The 21,626-nt window shown below is 38.2% G+C and overlaps 1 protein-coding gene and 1 non-coding gene across 10 annotated transcripts in view; one reads left to right on the forward strand and one right to left on the reverse strand.

Annotated features, from left to right (window-relative positions):
- SH3D19 (SH3 domain containing 19) overlaps nt 1–21,626 on the forward strand; it is a 186,178-nt gene that overhangs the window by 77,374 nt on the left and 87,178 nt on the right. The window lies entirely within an intron of this gene.
- LOC132236363 (small nucleolar RNA U13) lies at nt 14,894–14,997 on the reverse strand. The gene has a single exon (XR_009453291.1). It is a non-coding gene; the product is annotated as a small nucleolar RNA U13 (small nucleolar RNA).

A 21,626-nucleotide genomic window follows, 5' to 3' on the forward strand; every position in this document is an offset into this window, starting at 1 on the left:
AGTAAGATAGGATCAGGGAACTCACAAAATAGGAAACCCAAGTAGCCAGCTAATTATTTGAAAAGATTCTGTACCTTGCTACTATTCAGAAGATGTGTAGTAACATGATAACGAGATACCATTTCATTTCCATCCAGTTGGCACAGAAATTTCAATGACTGACAAGTCTGCATGAGAAGAATTTGATATATCATTTTTAGAGAGCAATTGAGCAATATCTGGTAAACCTGAAAATGCCGGTACCATACAACCCAGGAGGTATTATATACCCTAGAGAAATTCTTTCACATGTGCCAAAGGAACCTTGTATAAGAATACTGAGAATAGCACTTTTTGGATTAAGCTAACTACAGATAAACATGACAACATGGATAAATCTCAAAAGCATAATTGTGTATGATAAAAAGCAAGTTGCAGAAGGGTAGGTAAGTATAATATCATTTATATTAAGCAGAGGTCAGCCAATGGGCCAAATCTGACCTACCACCTGACTTTGTAAATAAAAGTCTTATTAAAATTTGAAGGGGTCATGGTACCATGCATTGGTTACCCTCATGTTGATCATATATTGATGTTGAGGATTTTATCTTGACACTTTATCATCATCACATTATGGTTTAAATAGATTAGCTAAAAGCAAAAGATTTAACTTGTTTTTGCTTTTCTTCTTCCTAAATATGTCTATTAAAATGTCATGCTCTGCTGGGCTTAGTTTAACTACTGTAATTCTGTAGCATTTCCCTGCCCATATGTTTTGATTCCTATACCTCTATAAACTATAGCTTGTGTGTAATTACTTTTCTGGCAGTATGTTTTCTAAGCTATAAGAGAAACATTACTTTAGCTATAGCATCTGTAATGCTATAAATGAGGTGAAAAATTAAAGTGTATACAGGTTTTGTGAGGGGAAAAAATCCTTTTGCAGTGGGAGATGTGAAAGGATTGTTAGCATTTTATGTCATTCTACAGAGAAATATATATATATAATGTTGTTTTATTGTGGTTTTAAGAAATGTCACTTTAGCATTTCCCCCGGGAGTGATGGGAATGAAAATGAAGCATCTATATGGTATATCAGTTGGTAATTGAAAAGTTTTATCAGCTGGCCTACCACTGCCAGCTTAGTGTGGCACTTAATACTTAGTGTGGGGGCTTCTCTGGAGTTGTTTCAAATTAAACTATCAGCAGGAGTTAACAGCAGCTGCTCCTGTTTTATTACTTTTTCTCAAGATGGGTATTGTAGCCAACCATTTCTCAGCAGTCTAGGGAGCACATAGAACTCCTAGCCCTTAAATTTTTCATCCTAATTCTTTCCTCTCTTTCCCTTGGGTTAGTTATATTTTATATTAGTTCTTTACTTTTCTTCAGTGTAATTTAGAAGCAGTTATTTACACAGTTCTACAAAATCTATATTAAATAGCCTTCAGTTGAGTAAACTTTGTATACATCTTTGTGGATCTCAATCTGTCCCTAGGTTATGGTTTTACCCCAGCTAATAAATATCCTTGTATATATGGACTATAATTTTTTTTAATGCTTTTCTATTACTGGCATAGCATATATCACATTCTTCAAATGTATTGATTAGGACTTTTAACCACAGAAGTATACTAGCTAATTCCTGGAAGAATCTTAGTATGGGACAGAATTGCTAAATAGTCATTTAGTAGCCCAGTCATCTCCTGTCTCAGTAATAGTAAACGGCTGTTGATTAAAATTTAGTCTTGTCTTTATACATAAAACCCTTCTCAAAACCAGAAATCAGGCCTGGTCCCAAAAATACAATGTGAGGGTTGGGGCTTCCTTTTTGATCAGGTGCTCTTGGTCAGTGATTTTCAACTGGTGTACTACAAGAATTTTTAAAAGATGCAATATCTGACTATTTAGTCAGGGGCACTGACCTCTTTTCCCTAGATTGTAAAAAAAAGAAAAAGATAATAGCTTGTGCTGTGCCAGCACAGCCAAGGTTTGGTGAGCCTGAGGGGGGGACGGCGAAGGTTGTAGAAAAGACAGACAAAGAGAATAAGCTGGGTCTCTAGGTGGATCTCCCTGTGCCTCCCGAGGCCACAGAGAGAGATCCAGACAGCAAGCTGAGCCTTTATTTTATAGCCAGAGGTAAACAGGGTAGTGATCACCATAGTTACAGTGTTCTTGTGAGTTTCACTTGTTTTGGCAGCACTTGCTGCACCTCCCACAGCCCATTAGCTACCCAGACACATCTAGGGAGTATCAAAAGGTCAAGTCTAATTATGCTAAGAGGGCTGTGCCCTCTAAACTGGGACTTGTTTGTGGCTTTGCCAACAGATCAGTCCGAGGCTTAACCCTATAGCCACTCCCTACAATAGCTAACAAAATAATAGTTATTCAGTGTAAGTGAATCAAAATTATACCTATTTTTTGTGTATAGGTATAATTGTGTATAGGTGTATGCATGCATGCTGCGGAATTTTAGTAATTAGTTGATGTGTGCCATGAGATGAAAAAGGTTGAAAATCGCTGCTCAGAATCAGAGCATTCTGCCCTAGTGACGAGCTTTTGTCACTTCCAATCTTGTTCCAGTTGTAGAGTGGCTTTCCAGAGATGTAGAGTGAGCCTGCCCATCCTGTACAACACTTAAATGCAGCAGAAAAAGGCAGGCATGCCAAAGAAGGACTTTTGTGTGACTCTCTCCTTATGGAAAGGATTGAGAATCAGTATGCTTTGGTGACTAGGAAAATAAAAGAATAGGAGGAAAGTATCACTTGTCTGATTGCCCTAGTTAGAGTAACGTATCTAGAATGCAGGTTGGGGCAAAAGAAGGTTCATGTGGGAAATAATATAATATAATTAATAAATAATAATACAGGAATAAACTGTGTTTCACATACAACTGTAAACCTATTTTTCCCCACCCAGTACAAACATCCCCTCAATTGTAAACCTGTTTCCTGGAGATAATATTGCTCCTGGCACAATGTGTTGTCCAGGCAGTCAAGGGATGCTATCAAGGGATGACAAATAGGACCTAAATAGGACATCTATTGCCCAATACTTTTTCTTTTGGTTACAGATTCTAAAGACACTCCAAGTAAAAAGCCCTAATAAGCTGAACTACTCTGTTAAGAATTTTCCTATATGGCAAATTCCTATCTTTAACACCATTATTCTTTTTGTCTTAAATGAAATTATATTCACTTGTTCTGATTATAAGGCAAATTATGTTCATGATAGAAAATTTGGAAAAAATAAGCATACAAAAGAAAAAGTCATCTATAAGTCCACCTTCTCATAGTTAATCACTATTATATTTTGATATATTTCTTTCTAGTTTTTATCTTTTTATACAGTGCTATTATTTTAACATAAAGGCTCATGAATATATTGCTTTTAAATTGTTGTTTTCATCTAATGTTATATCGTAAACATTTTCCCATTTTAGTAGACTTATAAATTATGATTATATTTTCTACTACAAAGTAATACATTTTTATTATAGGAAGTTTATTTTTAAAAAAGAAAAAAATTAAAGTTATTCATGGTCCAACCACTGAATAATAACTACTGTTGGTATATTGGTGGGTCAGCCTTTCTCTGTGCATATTTAGTGTATTTTTATAAAATATAATTGGGGTTATACTGCACGTAGTATTGTATATTACCTTGTTTTGTTTTGTTAGTCCTCACCCAAGGATATTTTCCATTGATTTTTTAGAGAGAGTGGAGGGGGGGAAACAGAGAGAGAGAAACATCGGTGTGAGGGAGACACATCAATTGGGTGCCTCCCACATGCGACCCAACCTGGGCCAGGGATTTGAGGTATGTGCCCTTGCCTGGAATCGAACCCGGGACCATTCAGTTTGAGGGCTGATGCTTTATCCACTGAGCCAAACCAGCTAAGGCTACCTTTTTTTTTTTTTTTTCAAAACAAGAGTTTATAAACATTTTTCTAAGATGTGATTTTAAATGGTATTCCATCATGTCGATATCAAACTTTAATTATTTTGCTATTGTCAGACATTTAGGTTATTTCCAATTTTTTCCTATTATAAACAGTGCGGTGGTAAGATTCTTATATCTGCATTTTAATAGGCCATCACTGATTACCTCCTTGTGATAAATTCCTAGCAGTGAAATTAATAGATCAAAGTTCATGAATCAAAAAAAATGTTTTCAGACTTTGTACATGTACTATCAAATTGCCTCAATAAAAGGTTGTAGTCTCACCACTATAACTTTATTTGAAGATCACCTCTTGCCCCCATGTTGCTTATGAATGAACTAGGAAATAATCAATATGGACTTTTTCTTTCAACTTGACTCATATTTTTATTTTAGAATGCTCTGATTTGTTAACCATGGCCCATTTCTGTAATTTTTAGTTCAGACCCCCAAACAATACTTTCCAAAAGAATCTTGTACTAATTCAGAGCCCCCTTAAATCCTCTTGCCCAGAGCCTCTTAGAGGCCTTTCTCCAAGGGCGTTTAGGAGTCAGATCACCTGGATTAGAAGCATAGACACCAGTGCCTCTCCCTTATGTTGTATTTGAAATCAGGAATGTTATGTTCAGGTTTGGGAACTTCTAGAGTGACTCAAAATGAATACAAAAAATACTCCCAGATCATACCCAAGATTGGAGAACTTTTTAGGGCAATCCAAATGGATTTTGAAAAATACCTTTTCAGCTATTTAGGTTCTGCTCATATTGGTAAAATCATTCAGAAAGGCAGTGAAATATAAGATAAAGTGCTTGGGTTTGAACATCAGGCTGCCTGAATTAGAATCCAGCTTTTCCCCTTAGGAGCTACGTCCGTTGGGCAGTTTCTTAATTCTTGTGTGCCTCAGTTTACTCATCTGTAAATGGGGCTCATAATAATAATAATACCTCTTAGGTTTATTTTGATGATTATTTCGTTGCTGTATCAGTTAGAGTTGAAACAGAGAAACAGAACCAGTATATTAAGAGATTTATCGTAGTTCATTGGCCTATGTGATTGTGGGGGCTGGCGAGACAAGTCAGAAATCCATAGCACAGATCGCTAGGAAGGGCAGGCTGGAACTTCCGAACATGGACTGAAGCTGCCATCCACCAGCAGGATTTTTTTCTTCATCAAAGAAGCCTCAGCTTTGCTCTTAAGGCCTTTCAGTTGATTGAATGAGGCCTGCTCAGATTATCAAGGATTATCTCCCATACTGATTATGAACTTTAACCACATAAATTTGTGTTTAATTGGATAACTAGAGACTGTAGCCTAGCCAAGTTGACATAAAATTGATCATCACAGTTGCTTTGGACTTCAGTTAGGCAGACTAAACCCACTTGGGACTGAATTTTCAATCTCGGGGCTCTTCAAGTGTCAATAACCAAGTTCTTTCTGTCAGATATTTGATATCTGTTAGTTTTGTCATGAGTAACTGTACCGTTGCATTATTCATAATCCTAAAGGGTTCTCTCTGTTGGAACCTGGTCATGGCAGGATTCCATGCAGGAACATAAACTGGTGGTATCTGCTCCTACCATATTTGTGTTACCCTTCCATGCTTGTATGAGCACACTGCTACCCAGGTCTGCTTTGTGTGGACTGGTAAAGTCTGGCATTGTCCGAACTGTTGAGGGTCCCCTAGGTTTCTGACATAGTGACATGATACTAGCTTTGGCTACTTATAGAAAGATACAGATTCGGTCCTATCTTTTTAATAGCCCTGGTTTTTCATAGCCAAGATTCTACATATCAAATGAACTTCCTTTTGGGAAGTTAATTGTAGTCCTTTGAGCATAAGAAACCGTAACCTCCTCTCAATCTGAATACAGGAGGCTGTCGTAACCTCCTCTCAATCTGAATACAGGAGGCTGTCTTCTTTGTTCCCTCACTCAAAGTAGGAAAGACTGGCCACTCAGAAGTAAAATAGCAGTGGAAAAAGCACAATAAACATTGTTAGGATACTTCCTTATGGTCTTGGGTTTCAAAGCTTTTAGCAGTAGCTCTGGACACAATGCCTACAGTTGATCCTCTTGTGGCTTCTAGGCCTACATTTCAATGACTGGTTTGTTTGCAGTCCTACTAAACCTTACCTCATGCAGGAGTGGTGGCTGCAGTGCAAGCAGTCCCTGCCTGCTTCTCAGAACTGCCCACCAGACTCAGGGAACCAGGTTTTCACACAGCCTTACCACATTTGACCATAGGTGGTAGACTTCTGACCCAAATGCTTTGATAATCAAGTTCTTTCTCTTGAAAGTTTAAACTAAAGATAGAGCTGAGAGACATGGTTTCCAGAGCTTGAAAATTGTTTCAATTTGGGTTTGGTGGGACATATATACTGATTAACACAGGACAGATACACTGATGAACAAGCAGAGCTCGTCCAACTTTAGCAGAAGATGGAAGAGGGAAGCAGAGAGAGTGTGGCCTCAGAGAAAGTGAGGAAGAATAAGAGCTTGTGCAAGAAGCCCCCTTGTTTCCCAGGGCTGCTTAAAGTTCACCTGCACTTGCTGTTTGTGGAAATACCCTTATATGCTCATAAGTAAAACCTCATTTTAAAATTTTAGTTTAAAGGAGTTTCAGATGCTTTTACCCTCACAAGATAATATGATGCCATTAGAAGAAATAACCATAAATATATTATAATTTAGAATTGAAAATTACACATTTAACATACTTATATTGGCTTTAGGACTAACCCAAACTATTGCCTTGTTTCAGGATTTATTTCCATGAATTTATTTCTAGGTTAGGGTACCATGAATATATTGAAAAAAACAGAGCAGAATAGTACCTTAAAGTATTTATGTACAAACCAAATCCCTGCCATATAATATAGTGTGTGAAGGAAGAAATGTATTGTTTGTCTTATGAACACTGACATCAGATCTATGCCTTACTGAGTAATAGAAGCCTTCATTGTTTTGTCTTTTTCCACCAACAAAAACAACACACACCTCTTTTAATGTAGGATCTCCTAAAACAACACAAAATACAGCCAGACCCATGAATTTCCAAACATTTGTTTGCATATACCCCTTGACATGTTATATGTTATAAATAAATCCAGAAGTGATGAAAGTAATACTCTTCAAAACACCTCCCCCTTCCTCCACCATTGCCTTTGAGTTAAATCTTCCAAGCCATGGGATATTCAGTGGAAGAAGACAAGTTCTCGGGGTTCCTTGGTAATTAATTCACAATTGTCACTTATATAAGTGTTTTTTTGTGTTTTCCTCTCAACATTCAGGTGAACTTTTTGTGAAGCAGGAAAGCACAGTAACTAAGAACACTGTCTAAGTTCAAATCCTGGCTTCATCATTTACAAGCTATTAGACCTTAGATATATCTCATCTGTAAAATGGGGATAATGATAGTACCTCTTCTAAAGGTGGATGTGTGCATTCAGTGAGTCAAAAGACATGAGGCATTAGAGCAGTGCTCAATTATGCTACCTGTTACTTTTGGAGTGGGTTCGTTATCAAGTCCAACTCTCTTTACTCCAGTTGGATTAAGTAATTGATTTTTATTAAGTGGAATTTAAATCGGGATCTTGGAGTTTTTTAAGTTTCTTATTTTAAAACATTTAGAGGAGTAGGTAGAGATCATCCAAACATTCCCAATACTCTTATATTATACATGGGAAAACTGACCTCAACCCCCCTCATACAGTTCACTCTCTGTGTTTGAAAACTATCAGAATGATCCTTGGTCCTGAGCCCTCTATGCCCTGTGTCTCCAAGAATTCATTTATACTAGTAGACTTAATGCGAGCAGATGCTTTATGCACAAGGGTAGGTCACCTCTGCTCTCTTTGGCCCTTTACTTGCCAAAAGAAGCAACTTAATCTGGGTATTTAAATAAAGTAGTACCTTTGACTTTTTTTTTAAATAGTGCTTACTTGCCCTAGCTGGTTTGGCTCATTGGATAGAGCGTAGGCCCACGGACTTAAGGGTCCCAGGTTCGATTCCAGTCAAGGGCATGTACCTCAGTGCTGGGCTCAATCCCCGGCCCTGGTCGGGCAGATGCGGGAAGCAACTAATTGATGTGGCTCTCTCACATTGATGTTTCTCTCTCTGTCTCTCCCCTCCTTTCCACTCTCTCTAAAATCAATGGAAAAATACCCTCAGGTGAGGATTAACAAAAAATAATAAAATAAAATAGTGCTTACTGATAATATATCCTTCAAATCTCCCATAGATTTGTTCTGCTTAGGTCTGAGGCAAAACCACACCTTGCATTTATGATACGCCTGTTGTTGGAAGGATCACGACTTAAATAAAATCTCCAAGAAACATTGATAAGTACATGTTTGATATCAAACAGATATATTGAGTTCCTGTACAATGATATATTGAAAGTGGGATTCACTTATATTCCACAAATAGTTATTGTGTGTGATAAGCACTTTGCTAGGCATTGTACTAAACTTAGGGAGTTGAAACCCTAAAATATTAAATTACAGAAATTTTGCTCTACCCCGATTTACTTTAAACTCTATTAAGGTTAGCAGTCATCCTGTCTCCTTTTACTAGTTAGCATTTTTATCCTTTTACTAGTTCTTCTCTTCTTTTTATTTTATTTTATTTTATTTTTTGCATGTATTTTTTTAAGTTATATTTGTGGTTGGAAGTATTTCAGATGTCCCCCCCCCCCCCCAATTGACTCCCTCCTCCCTGCTCTTGCACCCTCCCCAGGCCTTTACTGCACTATTGTTTGTGTCCATGGGTTATGCATATATGCATATAAGTTCTTTGGTTAATCTTTTCCTGCTCTCCCCCACCCCCTTTCCCTCTGAGATTTGTTGGTCTGTTGCATGCTTCTATATCTCTGGATCTATTTTGTTCATCAGTTTATTTTGTTCTTTAGATTCAACCCTAACTTCTCTTCTTTATAAAACAGCACCCCAAATAGTCTGTCTTCATTGGTAGGCCCTGAGAATGGGCCTGCTTGACCTCACTCCTCAGTTTAAATATGACTTCACCTTGAGAAAAAATATGTGGGTTTTGACAATTTTTATTGCTCTGGGGAATAATGCTGTCATTCAGTGTTTACAGTTAAATGTTACACTTCTGCTTGTAGAGGATCTTTTCTAGCACCTTCTGTAACATCTTACAAATAAAACATGGAAAGGTAGAGTTTGCGTATCAGTTTTAAAAACACACATACATAATTGTGACAAATGTTTCATTAATGTATCATGCAAACAATAGGGGGAACTGGGGTATATGGAAACTCTTTACAGAAAGTTGTACTTTGAAAACAAACTCTTTTTTCTCTGATAAGCTGCATCTTTATTTAGTGCGTTAGTGGGATCCAGGTCAGCACTAGCACAGTAACAAGAACTGGAAGTTCAGGATAGGGTCAGGGACAGGGATCTGGTCCAGCCCTTTCCTTGCAGAAGCTCCCTACCCTTCCTAAAGAGAAGAAGCGTGGGAGAGAAGGCCTCACAGAGGTGGGAAGGATTTGTCATAAGACCTATCATCTAGTCTGTCTTGGGCTGATGCTGACATGGATGTTTCTTGAAGATGAGATCCCATTGAGAGACACAGTGAGGGATGGGGGTACCATGGGCTACAGTGAGCTGGAAGGATCCAGACTGGTCAGCAGGGCTTAGAGTTTGCACAAACAAATGCTCTCACTGTTCTACAAGTTATCTGCCTTTGTAACTTCATGCTACTAAGAAAAAAAATCAACACCGACTCCTTAGAGTTTGCACAAGCAAATGCTCTGTCACTGTTCTACAAGTCATCTGCCTTTGTCACTTCATGCTACTAAGAAAAAAATCAACACTGACTCCCACCTTAATTAAGTCTTACTAAGGCTAACCTAAAACCCATGGGAGTTACATGCAGAGAGGAAATCCAAGGCCAGGGTTTTCAAACTGTTTTCCACAGAGCACTTTGGTCCCTGCAGAGGCAAAGGTTGAGCCTGTCACTGGGGCTGGGGGTCAGTGTAGAGGGAGGGGAGGGCCCAGAGGGACCCGCTGTGTAAGAGGCCATGTGTGCCGTGCAGGCTCCAGCTGCTGGAAGATTTCTCTTGTATTCTGAGACATTTACTTCACCTGTCTCCATGTGGCTTCTTCTCTATATCTTTAGTTGTAGGACTTCTGTTCAGCTGGATTTCAGGCAGTTCTCAATGATGATTATTCTGTAGTTTAGTTATAATTTTGATGTGGTTGTGGGAGGATATGAGGATGCATTTACCTACACTGCCAACCATGACGGAAAGCCAGCATTTCCACTGTTTCAGAGGGTCAGGAATCTGGGAGCAGCTTAGTTAGGTGGTTCCAGCTAAGTGTCTCTCATGAAGTCACAGTCCAAAACAAACATTTCTACTGAGATGTTAGCATTAAAAGGGAATACAAGTGCAGTCATGTGCTACATGATGGTATTTTGTTCAACAATAGACCACATATATGATGACAATCCCATAATATTATAAGGGAGCTGAAAATTTTCTATCACCTACTGACGTCCTAGCTGTTGTAATGTTGTTACAATGTGTTTGTGTTTTAGCTAGGTGCTACACAAAAGTCAAAAAGTTAAATTAAAAGTTTTTAAAGTTAAAAGTTACAATAAGCTGGAGGAACCAAGATGGAGGCATAGGTAAACACCGGAGATTGCTGCCTCACACAACCACTTCAAAAATACAACTAAAAGACGGAACAGACATCACCCAGAACCACAGGAAGGCTGGCTGAGGGGAAATTCTTCAAATAGAAGGAAAGAGAACAGCATACCGAGACTCAGAGGAGGCGCAGTGCGGACAATACAAAGGTGCGGAGGTGCGTGCGGAGCGGGCTGGCAGCTGAGGGTGCGGTTGTCTGTTTCAAACGGGACCCAAACTCAAACGGGAGAAGCAGGACTGTCTGGCATCGGTCGGAACTCGAGGGCAGCTTTCTCTCGGAGGTTTGCAGCGGTTGCTGGGACTCCGAGAGGCAGAGCCTCTGGGGACGGGACTGAGAGCAGCCATAACTGCTCCCTCCGCCCGCCCTGTTGATCCTGTGCGACCCGCCCCGCCCAAGCCCTGCGCAGAGCCATTTGCCAGATAGCCTCAGGCAAAGGCTAGATTAGCACCTCCCCAGAGGACAGAAGTTTTCCCACTGCAGACACAGCTGATTCTCACAGCCAGTTGGCCTGGAGGTCAAATCCCTCCCAGTAATACCTACAACAATCAAGGCTTAACTACAACAAGACTGTGCACAAAGACCACTAGGGGGTGCACCAAGAAAGCATAAAAAATGTGGAGACAAAGAAACAGGACAAAATTGTCAATGGAGGATATAGAGTTCAGAACCACACTTTTAAGGTGTTTCAATAATTTTCTAGAAATTGCCGATAAACTTAATGAGATCTACAAGAAATCTAATGAGACCCTCGATGTTGTGATAAAGAACCAACTAGAAATTAAGCATACACTGACTGAAATAAAGAATATTATAGACTCCCAACAGCAGACCAGAGAACCACAAGAATCAAGTCAAAGATTTGAAATGCGAAGAAGCAAAAAACACCCAACCGGAAAAGCAAAATGAAAAAAGAATCCGAAAATACGAAGATAGTGTAAGGACCTCTGGGACAGGTTCAAGCGTACCAAAATCCGAATTATAGGGGTGCCAGAAGATGAGAGAGAGCAAGATATTGAAAACCTATTTGAAGAAATAATGACAGAAAACTTCCCCTACCTGGTGAAAGAAATAGACTTACAAGTCCAGGAAGCACAGAGAACCCTAAACAAAAGGAATCCAAAGAGGACCACACCAAGACACATCATCATTAAAATGCCAAGAGCAAAAGACAAAGAGAGAATCTTAAAAGCAGCAAGAGAAAGAAACTCAGTTACCTACAAGGGAATACCCATACAACTATCAGCTGATTTCTCAACAGAAACTTTGCAGGCCAGAAGGGAGTGGCAAGAAATATTCAAAGTGATGAATACCAAGAACCTACAACCAAGATTACTTTATCCAGCAAAGCTATCATTCAGAATTGAAGGTCAGATAAAGAGCTTCACAGATAAGGAAAAGCTAAAGGAGTTCATCACCACCAAACCAGTATTATGTGAAATGCTGAAAGGTATCCTTTAAGAAGAGGAAGAAGAAGATAAAGGTAAAGATACAAATTATGAACAACAAATATGCATCTATCAACAAGTGAATCTAAGAATCAAGTGAATAAATAATCTGATGAACAGAATGAACTGTTGATTATAATAGAATCAGGGACATAAAAAGGGAATGGACTGACTATTCTTGAGGGGGGGAAAGGGGTGTGGGAGATGCGGGAAGAGACTGGACAAAAATCGTGCACCTATGGATGAGGACAGTGGGTGGGGAGTAAGGGCGGAGAGTGGGGTGGGAACTGGGAGGAGGGGAGTTATGGGGGGGAAAAAAAGAGGAACAAATGTAATGATCTGAACAATAAAGATTTAATTAAAAAAAAAAGTAAAATTCTCTCTGGAGGAAGTATAACCCTAAAAAAAAAAAAAAGTTACAATAAGCTAAAGTTAACTAATTATTGAAGAAAAATATTTTTATAAATTTAGTGTAGCCTTAGAGTACAGTGTTTATAAAGTCTACAGCAGTGTACAGTAATGTTCTAGACCTTCACATTCACTCACCACTCACTCACCCAGAGCAACTCCTAGTCCTGCAAGCTCCAGTTATGGTGCCCTATGCAGGTGTACCATTTTTATATTTTATACCGTATTTTTATTGCATCTTTTCTATGTTTAAATACACAAATACTATTGTGTTACAGTTACCTATAGTATTCAGTATAGTAACTTGCTGTACAGCTTGTAGCCTAGGAACAATAGGCCATACCATATGGCGTAGGTGTGTAGTAGGCTATACCATCTAGGTTTGTGTAAGTGCACTCTGTGATGTTCACATGACAAAATCATCTAATAACGTCATGGTTAAGAAATGCATGACTGTACAGTCTTTATGTTAAAATTGTAAAAGGCTGTCTAAAGTTTGAAACATTTTTATATCACAGGAACAAAAATGAACTAAAGGCTGATTTTTAATTACTTTGGCACAATTGTATCTAGAGCACAAATCAACTTGTATTATAGTTTATAATTATACTAGAGGCCCAGTGCATGAAAATTCATGCACTGGAGGGGGGGCCCTCAGTCTGGCCTGCTCCCTCTCATAGTCTGGCACCCCTCAGGGGTCGTAGGTGACCCGGCGATCAGGGGGAGGCGATGCCTCATCACACCTCTGCTCCTGCCACTGCTGGTAGTGCAAGCCTCGGCCGGCCCTGGTTGCCTGCGCCTTGGACTGGCCCTGGGGGGCTGAGGGGACTGGGCGCTGTCAATCAGCATATTCCCTCCTTATTGGCTGTGGGTGCCACCATCTTTGCGAAAGCGTGAGGGTCAATTAGCATATTCCCTCTTTATTAGATAGGATTTATGAGTCTGGCTCCTCACCCAAAAGCAGTTGTTCATCTTTGTATCTCCATGTTTGGTATGTAACAGATGATCAGTGGTTAATGTTTCCTAATTTAAGAGGAGACACTTTCAAGTGAGCTACAAACAACTAGAAATCTGAGTACTGCAAGAAATGTATTTCTTTTTGAGGCTATTTGCAAAAGTAAATAAATAGGGTGGAGAAAAGCTTTCTGATTTGTATTTTGTGTTGGTTTCCTTGTCATACTGTCATTATCTCAGGCAGAAAAATCATCCAATACCCCTGCTACCCCACTACGGGGACTGTTCAACATCAGATGACTTTCTAGGGAAACTGTTTCTGCTGTTGCTGATCATCCTATCATGGGAATTCCACCCAGTCCTTTCTAGACCCTTGGTGTTGGGGTTGTCCAGATGCAGGTGGCTTGTGGAGATGAGGTGGAATCAGGAGTGCAGCTTGCAAGCATGTCTTTGATTCTAACCCAGGGGTGGGCAAACTTTTTGACTCAAGGGCCACAATGGGTTCTTAAACTGGACCAGAGGGCCGGAACAAAAGCATGGATGGAGTGTTTGTGTGAACTAATATAAATTCAAAAGTAAACATCATTACATAAAAGGGTACGGTCTTTTTTTTTTAGTTTTATTCATTTCAAACGGGCCGGATCCGGCCCGCGGGCCGTAGTTTGCCCACGGCTGTTCTAACCCCACCAACAACAGTTACAGTTCTCTTTGCTCTTTGCTCTCCATCTTCTTCTTGTTCTCTTTTTCTTGAAATTCCAGGAAGAATCCCAAATATCCTCTCAGGGGTTCAACTCAGCATGCAACAGCTATATATCTCTCTCCTAGAAAAAGTGTGGCCTCAGTTTTAGAGTCAGAGTATTTGTCTGGAAGCAACATATGTAACTTTATCACACCAGCCTTGGGTGTTTGGAAAGGCTTTCATCTCTTTGCCACTCCACCAAAACAGGAATGATATTTGCTACCTAGCTAGGCAGACCTATATGTAGAGGGAATTACTAGATAATGTATCTTCTTTTTTTGACAGTAAGGCTGTTAAGAAAAAACAAGTCTATCTACCTGCCTATCTCTACCTACCTACCTGTTCATTCATCTATCCAATCACACATTGATTTCAATTGATTGCTATTTATTATGAATTCTTGAAGGGTCATGGCCCAAGAAACAATTAGTATATGTTATGGACATTTGTAAGGTGACATAACCACTGGTTAAAGGTGTGAGCAGGATGATCTTAAGTGCCACTTGAGGTTTGAATTAGGACTGGACTGTCCTGCCAATCCTGTTCTAAAAATGCAAACACTGGACTAGCTGGGAATTTACAGAGTGACTTTGGCTGCTGCAAGAAGGTAAATATTACTATTCATACCCACAATCTTGCCAATGAGAATCTATTTTATTATTTTTTAAAATTTGATTATACTTTAATCTCTCTTTCAGTTGTATTTAACTTGAGTTGACATCCATGATTAGTTCTATATTTGTGATTTTTTTTTTTTCATGTCAGACGGGTAATGTGCCAAAGTCATAATATGGTTTGTGGGAGGCACATCTCACACAAAAGTGTGAACACCCGATCATAATGCTTATGAACTACAAAAGAATCTGTGATATTTCTTTTCAGATTCTAGATATCCTTAGGTGGTTCCACATTTTCTAATCTGTATTACAATTGCCAGCTTAAAAATCAACCAAAAAACCCAAAACTAAAAGCTTGCTTATTTACTTTTCTTTTTCTTCACTTAACCATAAGTTCTTTTACTGTAGGGGCTAATCTTTTTACTCTTGTCTCAGTCCCTAGGATAATCCCCGGAACATAGAAGACACTAAGGAAATAATAGTTACTTTAATGATTTTTTAATTCTAAGTGTTTCTGTTCATTTAATTTGATTATTAACTTCTTATTTTTTTTGTTTTATGTTTAAGCAGTACAGGTTTGTTAAATACATAGCTCATTGTTGTTGTTTTTGCTTTTTTTGTAAGCAGTTTTGAAATCATATGCATGCTGCTGTGCATACTATAATTCTGGATGGTTTTTACCCCTGTAATGGCTTGTAAGATTTGACCTCAGTCTATTTCCAGAGAGTGATTGGTTATCTCATGGTTTGAATGTATTTGATTATTCAAAGTTCATGAATTTAACATGAACCAAATACTTTTCTTTTTTGCCATAGCAAGTATTTTAAAAAATAACTTAAAAGTATAAAATGAGTGATGTTAATCCTAGTGGGTTTGGCTCAGTGGATAGAGTGTGGCCTGGGGACTGAAGGGTCCCAGGTTTGATTCCAGTCAAGGGCACATGCCCTAGTTGTATGCTTGATCCCCAGTAGGGGGTGTGCAGGAGGCAGCCAATCAGTGATTCTTCCTCATCATTGATGTCTCTATCTCTCTCTCCCTCTCCCTTCCTCTCTAAAATCAATAAAAATATTTTAAAAATAAAACAAAATGAATAATGTTTATTATATAAAATTTGGAAAATAGAGAGACATAGGTAGGTAACAAATCATAATTCTGCACCTCTTAAAGCCAACTGTTGTTAACATTTTGGGCATAGGCAGTGTTGTGCTGATAAATGTTTAACAACCAGCTCCCTAGTGCAATTCCAATATAAATGTTGGTTGATATTTTTATTAATATTAATGAGTAAGATGAAAGTGAAAACAACCAAAACATGTCAGAATTCCCACTCTTTTTGTCAATGATGAATAATAGTTTTCAAATACTGGAAGAATGTTTCCTCAAATTTGTGTGCTATTCATAACATAACAGCTTAGGTGAATCTGCATTATTAACATTTTCTCTGTCACTTTTTTAATCAAGAAAATGATAAATTAGGCTCTGGTTTGCCAGTATTTGTGCTATAAATATACCTACTATGGCCAATTTCAAGCTACCGACAGGACACCACTGATGGTGAATGGGGAAGAGATTGACAGTAATACATCATTATGTTGTATTTCCACTGTAAAGACATGAGAGGCATAAATAGCCTCAAGAGCCTGGATAATAGTAAGTTAAATAGTGGTAAAATGATTAGGAAATAATTAGTTTTAAGTATTTATTGCCTTTGTTTTTGTGTGATTTATTTAAATATAAGTTTATATAATCTGTATAAGTTTATGTAATTTTTAAATAATGGCTATATTTAATAACTGGCCTGCAGAATTTCTGAGAATTTGGTAGCTCTCTTGAGCCAGTGTGAGTGGACTCATGCACATCACTGAATACATAGATATGTTCTCACTTTTCTTGTATAAATATAAAACATAAATATGTTTACTTATATATTTGGGTGTTTATTTTTTAGAGTAAGGTTTTAAAAACAAGGTTGGGATCATACTGAATATTCCGTTAGTGTACCTGTTTGTCTACCTCATAGAAGTAAATTCTGATATCAGTTGGTCATGCTCTGTTGCTTTGCCAGATTATACTTCAGGCCATTTCACAGCAGGTAGAGCTGGTCACATGGGAGATTAGGTGAGAATGGGTGTATAAATGCCGCTTCAGCGTAGAGGGAAGAGGAGAGATTGAATGGGAACAGGGTCAGCATAAATCTCCTGTGTAGCAGGCGGGTTATTTTAAAGTATGGTGGGTTTCATCATTCCTCAGGCAGTGTCCTCACCTTGAGAGTCTTTGGAAACCTTGCTCCTCTCATCCACAATATAGTGCTCCATTCAATGTTTACCTGGACCCCGTATCTGCCATTTTCTTCCACATTCTCTTTGGCATCTTCTTGCTTTCTTATTTTCTGCTTCTTTTCCATGTTTTTAGGAGGCAAATTTAAATTTACTCTCTATAAATCTTTCTAAATATCTTGAAAAAATAAAATGACTTGTTAGGGGGCAGTGGTACTCAGTGTAAGTATTGGTGGTCATCATTTTAAATGACTTTAAAGTCCTTTAACTACCAGATATGTTCTTGGTATCCAATGTAAAAGTTTTCCAGTGACTTTGCAAAAAGTAGATATTATCTGGTGGACATGCTGCTTATGCTATTTATGTATGCAGCAATTGGAGAAGTTCTTAAATACTTGCAGTAAAAGTGTTCATGCTGACGGAAGAGGACTTGACTTTGGGTGGTGGGCACACAGTGCAATATACAGATCCTGTAACGTAGAAACTCACATCTAAAACCTATATGAGCCTATTAACCAATGTCACCCTAATAAATTTAATTTTAAAAAAGTTTTCATGCTCTCCAGTGGTCAGCAAACTCATTTGTCAACAGAGCCAAATATCAACAGTACTTCTTCAAAATAGACTCGCCCAGGCCGAAAACCGACTTCTGCACATGGGCCACGAAGTTTCAATTGCACTGTACGTGTGCGCCTGCACGTGGTATTTTGTGGAAGAGCCACACTCGAGGGGCCAAAGAGCCGCATGTGGCTCGCGAGCTGCAGTTTGCCAACCAGGGCTCTAGCCAATTTGGCTCAGTGGATAGAGCGTCAGCCTACAGACCGAAGGGTTCCGGGTTTGATTCCAGTCAAGAACTCATATCTCAGGGGGGATAAGGACACATTTGTAATACCTTAATCAATTAAAAAAAAAACATTAAAAAAAATGTATACTTTAAAGAAAAAAAAAAAGAGCTCATACCTCAGTTGGGTTGCAGGCTGCTGCCCAGCCTGGGCCCTGGCCAGGGCTCGTGCAGGAGGCAACCAATCAATGTGTTTCTCTCACATCAGTATTTCTCCATCTTTCCCTCTCTCTTCCACTCTCTAAAAATCAATGGAAAAATATCCTCGGGTGAGGATTTTTAAAAAAAGTTTTCATGCCTACCCATTGTTGAAGTTTCTTTTCCAATTTCCAGAGAAGAACAAACAAATCCATGTGTTGTTAGAAGGAACTCAGCTGTTTCTGTGTTCCATTTTACATTCTGGGTCAAAGTCCTTGGCTTTATGACAGGAACTCTTTAAGAACTGCATGGTTTTGAAGGACTTGGTTAAAATGACTTTTTAAAAATGGGGTTTAGTTTTTATTAATAAAGACCTTATATATAATTTACATTGCTTAGATTTTGCAGTTTTGTATGTTTATTTCTTCATTGTTACTCCCACTCGAATCCCCCACCCCCATAGATTGAGCCTATTTTATTCTGGTTTAGACATCAGTGAGATTTGGTGAAAAGATAGAAATGTAATGCTGTAAGAAGCTCTAAAAGGGTAAAAAAGGAAGGGCTTAGCCAACTTTAAACCTTTGATCAAGTGATTACAAAGCTAAGAAATGTGTGGCTATGGTATTGACCTTTAAAAGATTTTTTAAAAATTATTGGTGTAGGAAAATCTTAGTTTCTCATAACAACTTAATAATTTAGTCATTTTCAATAACATTTAAACCAAAATATCTGCCTCACTATTTCAAATAAAAAATGGAGCTAATATTTGAGAAGTTAAGCTTCTTTTATATTTTAAACTCAGGGTTTCAAACTGACCTAATTTATTTCTAACTGTTGGAAATGTCAATTAATACTAATCAGTTACAGATGCTTAAAATATGTATTTGTCCTTGCAATGAAATACAGCAAACTATCATCCCTCACCAGTTTTATTTTAACCCCACAAAGAACAGAAAAACACGCAAGCATGTTTCTCACCTTTTTTCTTCCCCTGCTGCCTTCTACTAAACCCACTGATTTTTCGTTGGTTTTTATTAGTAGTAAGGTTTTATTTTTTACAAGAGGATATTATACTGGTTAGGTGAGATGAATTTTGTCTCATTTGAAAACTGCCACATGCTCAGGTTAAGACTTCTTCTCTAACCACTTTGTTTATAATATATTTTGTTGGTACCTACCTCCAAATATTAGCTGCTTCTGAAATTTTTGAATTTGGGTTCTGGTCTTGATTGCCACATCATCAGGAGATACCAGGCACCTAAGCTATGTTATTCTCTTTTCTAAGTTTTAATACTAAGTGATTCAAAGTGAGTTAGGAACGATGTCAAAACAAAGACCAAAAATATTGGTCTGTGTTAATTGTATCTCCGTTAAATAATTAATCCCCTCATTTTACTCTTATAGACTTATTAGGTTGTGTATGGAATCTAATTCCTCCTTTTCCTCCTTTCATTCTTCCTACCCACTCCTCCCAGATCTTTAATATGACTTAAAACTCAAATAATAGATACTGCCAGTTACTTATCTATAAAGAAATAGAATTGATGTTAGGTTATTTTTAAAGGTAGGTTTGTTTATGCAGTAACAAAATAAAAAGAGGACTAAAAGCTATAGCCAGAAATGTTAGAATTAAGAGCTATTCACCATAACTTGGACATCAGAAAAGTATTACCAGGTAGGTCTCTGAGTTTACAGCAACAAGTATAAGACGTGGTATCATTACCACTCTCTACATCCCACGATCTTCTGTCCTTTTGTGTAATAGAACCAAGAGAAAAATATATTATGTGATCTGATAAAAAGATATTGGAATACTTGAAAATGTTTAGTAAAAATCGAACTAACACCATAAAGCAGATTTTTTTTTTCCAAGTAGGTGATAAACTACTGTGTTATTAGAGCTCTTTTCTCCCTGAATATTTTTTTCACCCTTGGACAGAGCAGAGGGCTTTTACTTGGTGTTTGCTGCTTATTATATAGGCATTAGGACTCTGTATATCGACTGTGATGAAGGAAATATTTGCCTTTAAATTTTCCTTCTGCAATATGACCAAGTGACTCTTTGGATTTCTTTTTCTTTTTTTTTTTTTACTTTTTTTTAATTTTATTTATTTATTTTTTATTGCTTAAAGTATTACAAGAGTATTACATATGTCTCCTTTTTTTCCCCCCGCCCTTGACAATCCCCTGACCTCCCCTACCCCCCAGTGTCTTATGTCCATTGGTTATGCTTATATGCATGCATACAAGTCCTTTGGTTGATCTCTTACCCACCCCCCTCCTGCCCTCCCACCCTCCCCAGCCTTCCTGCTGTAGTTTGACAGTCTGTTCGAGGCAGCTCTGCTTCTGTATCTATTTTTGTTCATAAGTTTATAATGGTCTTTATTATCCAGAAATGAGTGACATCATGTGGTATTTTTCCTTCATTGACTGGCTTATTTCACTTAGCATAATGCTCTCCAGTTCCATCCATGCTGTTGCAAATGGTAAGAGTTCCTTCTATTTTATAGCAGCATAGTATTCCATTGTGTAGATGTACCACAGTTTTCTAATCCATTCATCTACAGATGGGCACTTAGGCTATTTCTAGATCTTAGCTATGGTGAATTGTGCTGCTATGAACATAGGGGTGCATATATCCTTTCTGATTGGTGTTTCTGGTTTCTTGGGATATATTCCTAGAAGTGGGATCACAGGGTCAAATGGGAGTTCCATTTTCAGTTTTTTGAGGAAACTCCATACTGTCTTCCATAGTGGCTGCACCAGTCTGCATTCCCACCAGCAGTGCACAAGTGTTCCTTTTTCTCCACATCCTCTCCAGCACTTGTTGTTTGTTGACTTGTTGATGATAGCCAGTCTGACAGGTGTGAGATGGTACCTCATTGTTGTTTTGATTTGCATCTCTCGGATGATTAGTGACTTTGAGCATGTTTTCATATGTCTCTTGGCTTTCTGAATGTCCTCTTTTGAAAGGTGTCTATTTAGGTCCTTTGCCCAATTTTTGATTGGATTGTTTATCTTCCTTTTGTTAAGTTGTATGAGTTCCCTATGAATTTTGGAGATTAGGCCCTTATCAGATATGACATTGGCAAATATGTTTTCCCACGCAGTGGGCTTTCTTGTTGTTTTGTTGATGGTTTCTTTTGCTGTGCAGAAGCTTTTTATTTTTATGTAGTCCCATTTGTTTATTTTCTCTTTAGTTTCCAATGCCTTAGGAGCTGTATTGGTGAAGAAGTTGCTTCGGCATATGTCTGAGATTTTGTTGCCTTTGGATTCTTCTAGTATTTTTGTGGTTTCCCGTCATATATTTAAGTCCTTTATCCATTTTGAGTTTATTTTTGTGTATGGTGTAAGTTGGTGGTCTAGTTTCATTTTCTTGCATGTATCTGTCCAATTTTCCCAACACCATTTATTGAAGAGACTGCCTTGACTCCATTGTATGTTCTTGCCTCCTTTGTCAAATATTAATTGAGCGTATTGGTTGGGGCTGATTTCTGGGTTCTCTATTCTATTCCATTGATCTATATGTCTGTTCTTGTGCCAGTACCAGGCAGTTTTGAGAACAGTGGCTTTTTAATACAGCTTGATATCTGGTATTGAGATCCCACCTACTTTGTTCT

The sequence above is a fragment of the Myotis daubentonii genome, chromosome 5 (genome assembly GCF_963259705.1).
Source record: "Myotis daubentonii chromosome 5, mMyoDau2.1, whole genome shotgun sequence".
In the NCBI taxonomy this organism is placed as follows: domain Eukaryota; kingdom Metazoa; phylum Chordata; class Mammalia; order Chiroptera; family Vespertilionidae; genus Myotis; species Myotis daubentonii.